The sequence below is a fragment of the Notothenia coriiceps genome, unplaced genomic scaffold (assembly GCF_000735185.1).
Source record: "Notothenia coriiceps isolate Sejong01 unplaced genomic scaffold, NC01 NC01_scaffold00000034, whole genome shotgun sequence".
Taxonomy (NCBI): domain Eukaryota; kingdom Metazoa; phylum Chordata; class Actinopteri; order Perciformes; family Nototheniidae; genus Notothenia; species Notothenia coriiceps.
In genome coordinates this window covers 1660-5740 of record NW_011332735.1, presented here as the reverse complement: position 1 = coordinate 5740, position 4081 = coordinate 1660, and the positions used below count along the sequence as shown (strand labels likewise).

General features: G+C 41.6%; 1 long non-coding RNA gene across 1 annotated transcript; it reads right to left on the bottom strand.

Annotated features, from left to right (window-relative positions):
- LOC104948747 (uncharacterized) lies at positions 1-4052 on the bottom strand. Its single transcript, XR_798763.1, has 2 exons — positions 3767-4052; positions 1-2802 (listed from the first exon to the last, which is right to left on the bottom strand). It is a non-coding gene; the product is annotated as an uncharacterized lncRNA (long non-coding RNA).
- Positions 4053-4081: the final 29 nt, after the last annotated feature.

Below are 4081 nucleotides of genomic sequence, written 5' to 3'. Positions count from 1 at the left end.
ATAAAGCTACATTTTGGCATTTAATTAACCAAACAGCAGTTTGACTGAGAAGCTCAGAGCAAAAATAACAACAGAAAACATTGTTGTGAATTAAACGGTAGCACGGCAGCAGGTTGGTAGATACAAGTAGGCAAAATTAGTTATCTTTACAGAGTAGAAAATCATGAACAAAAACTCAATATTAATGTTTAAATGTTTGTTATATACAACCCAGTGCCTTTAGAGGAATAACTTCATCTTGGTCCTTCCTCTGACATCACCAGCAGATTTCAGCCAATCAGATTCCACCTTCACGTTAAATTAAAAAAAACAGTAACTGTTCAGTTTAGGCTGGAAACAGAAATACAGTTTTCACTGTTTGTTTTTATTCTCCAGTCTCATTTGATCAGTGAATAGAAATTGAGAAATGGTTGCCCCCCTAAATATGAAAACACACACGCATGCACTTTTGAAACCCCCCATCGCGAGCATGTCAGCTTGACCTCTGCATTGACCTCTGATCCCTGCGACTGATGGTGCATCTTCTGTGATACCGATCCAAGCTAGAGGTGCAGAGTTTCACTTCTGCAGTTTTACGTGTTCATTTTCTGCTTCTACAATCACATCCACTTTGATAGTTCTACATCTGCTATGGCCTCCTGAACAAGAGGAATTCTTTGAGGCATGAATTCATCGAGGAGTTCAAACATGTTTCAAGGGACTTCGCTCCAAGCAGGTTCCATCGATCTATTCCTGCTGATTTTTGGAGGCTGCGAGATGCTTGATCTCTTGTTCCACCTCCTCCCAAATGTGTTCTCAATGAGTGCAGGGAGCCGGAACAAACACAGATTTCTGTCATGTCGCTGGATTTATCTTGAGATGATGGTCGGTAGCTTTTCTACACAGTGGCAGTGACACTACGGGATCTAATTTTAAGTCAAGAAAAATCATAACTTCAACTTTGACTCAACACAGGAAACAAGCTTTTAATGACTTCCTTTGCTTTCTACCATCAGCATGGGACAAAAGAAACTAACATTTGTTGCATCATTCAGCATTTTTCAACCATTAATCATGCTTACACTTCTGTACGTATCTGTCATATGGCCCTCCTGTTAAAGTGTTGCTGATCTTCACACTATAATAATCATTACATCTTTTCGATCCAACATCATACTATTCTTTGCTAGAAAGTGACCAAACAATTAGAAATTGTCCTCAGAAATAGAAGCAGGTGTCCCACATAAATCAGCCACTGTGTGTTTGTTCTGTATCTGCCAATATATAAAACCAACAGTGTAATTCAGTGTGTAGTGGTGAAAGAGAACCCAAATATCCGACTGAAGTGTGAAAAACAAAACCGTCCTGCTCGATGGAGTACCACACATGACCCTGCCTGTCTAGTTCAGAGGTCGAAGGTCACAGAGCAGCTGGGCCTTACAGCAGGGGGTTGAAGGTGTGTTCAAGTGCAGCAGGAATCACAACGTCCTGTGCGTGGCCTTTCTATTTTGACTTCCACAAAGTGATGTTTAGGGTTTGAAAAAGCATTGCACCACTTTAACAGTGTTGTAACATAAATACACAAAGTGTATACTACATGAGAAGGTTTGCACGGTTTGGAGCTTTTTTTAGTTTCTTTGTGCTGGGACATCCAAACCAAACAAACCTCAAGCATGTTAAATGTCAGATATTTGATGTGAGGACAATTGACTGTAATTTATATATTCACACACATCCACTAGTTTCAATGTTATCGACCTTCTGATCAAGGCTTTGTCAGCAAACTTTTCTTCAGCATCATTCATATGCACATTTAAACAATAAAGGAAACTAGACAACCAGGGAAACACTCTTTCCCCTTACACACACACACACACACACACACACACACACACACACACACACACACACACACACACACACACACACACACATAACCTTAGTTCTTTTTTCTTTCCCTTCCCACACATTGTCTCCCTCTTCCTCGTATACACATTTTAACGTTACTTCAGTCTATTATTTATGCATTCAAACACATATTTTCAGTCTCACATACACCCCATAGTCAACACAAAACATGCGTGCTTACACATACACACATATGCTCATTACATAAGCACATTCATGTACATACATACATGTAGAAAACAAAAAGGTGTTTTTTAACGTAAATTAGAAAAAAGCTCAGTTTTGAAAAGGCGTCTATTAGCTCTCGTACCTAAAAGGAACATTTGACAGGGCCTGGTTGCACCAGTAGTTTAGAGGGGATCCCGCAGAAGAGTGAGGAAGGACGGAGTGTTTTCTTCTCTATCCCGTCAGGACAGTAACTCTTCAGATGTCCTGCCTTTCTTCTGCGGGTCGTTATCATCAGCAGTACAAAGACAGAAATAAATGAAGCATCACGCTTTTTTTCTGTGACCGGTGGAAGCACATGGTGTCTCTGGGGAACGTTTCTGCCCCTTCTCAGCAGCACATTTGGCTGTAGTCATTTGGGGGTGGAGGGGGGTATAATGGATGGGGATTATGCATGACGACATTCTTAATAAGAGGAACAAGAAACACAGTCCGTAGTAATGGACGTCCTTGGATTTAACGGTCAATGTTCATGTTAAAGTCGGTGGGTTAAGTTATGTGCCCGCAGGTTTCAGTGTGGGGAGCTCCACACATGGCCTGGGTAAAACTGGGGAAGGGGCTATCAGGTTAGGTGGTCTCCTTGCCCTGGTTCCCCGTGACGGTCTTGATGGAGCTGAGCGTTCGGTTGAACCAGGTCTTCTTGGCGGCCTGCATCTCGTTCAGGGCCAGACCCAGGTGGTGCTCCAGGTCCTGGTGGAAGACAAGATCAATCAGCAGGCGTCCAAAACAGTCAGTAAATAACAAAGTAAGCAGATTTTGGTTCACCTTTCAAAGCCCCTGTGTACTTTTTAAAGTCTTTTTTTACCACTTTGCCTTTCTTCAATCAGCAACTTTCCCCCCCCCAACTCCCTCCCCACTTTAAAAGACACCATTAATCATGTGAAATCCTCATCTTTCTCTTTTTGACATCCTTCCTGATGAGCTCATAACAGAGCTTCTGCTGTTGGTCAAAAGCTTTCATGATGAATAGTTCACTCTACTCCTGCAATGCTTAAACTCACCACACACACACTTTCACATTGACTTCTACTGCAACTGTGTTTACATATATTTCTGAAATAGTCCAAAGCTCTCTAATTTAATTCAGTGAGATGTTAATGTTGCTTCGGATTGATTAAAAATTGAATTACGCCTCCAATTTCTTTAACTGTATCTTGTCAATAGCCTACTTTCTGCTGGGACCTCATCCTAGTTTAATACAGTCATGAGAGTAGAATATGACCTCCAGGTGACAAATTGTTTAACATAAAAGCAGGTAGTGTAGATATTAACAAAAGGATGGAAACCAAACATCCTCCCATAAAGGACTAACTGGACATCATTTAATAGAGCCAGCAGGATGTTCTCCATGAAATGTAGTTGGATATGTTCTCTAAGGTTGTCACAGTAGTGTTGTGTCACTGTAACAGTTCATCTGTTTGTGTAGTTGCTTCTACATCACCTAGAATAGTTTCAATGGTAACTAGTATTATTCAAGTTATATTGCAACTCAATAAATGTGGCATGACTTGCATGGTCCTCGATCATCAGGGGGGTGAAACAATGTGAAATGGAAATCCTTGTGTTTATATGCATTTGTTCCCCGAGTCACGTATAGTTATCTCAAACTCTTACAGTATGTGTATTGATTTAGGCCGGGCCTGTGTTAGTGTACCTGGAGTTTGCACTCGGCCTCCACCAGCTGCAGTTTGGTCTGGGCCAGCTCCAGCTCCATCTCTCTCAGCTGGATCTTCAGACTCTCCTTCTCCTCATCTTGCTCCTCAGACCCCCCCGCAGACGCAGTGTTCACAGTCCGCACACGGCCTTCTTTGTTGAAAAGACTACTGCACTTCTCACAGCCTTCCACTTTGAACTAGAGAGGGATACAATGAAGAGAGCAAATGTTAGAGACAAATCATCAATCAACAAAAACTCACTTCTTCATAACGCTTGGATACGTAATCTACCTTTAGGCTTGAGTATGGTACAA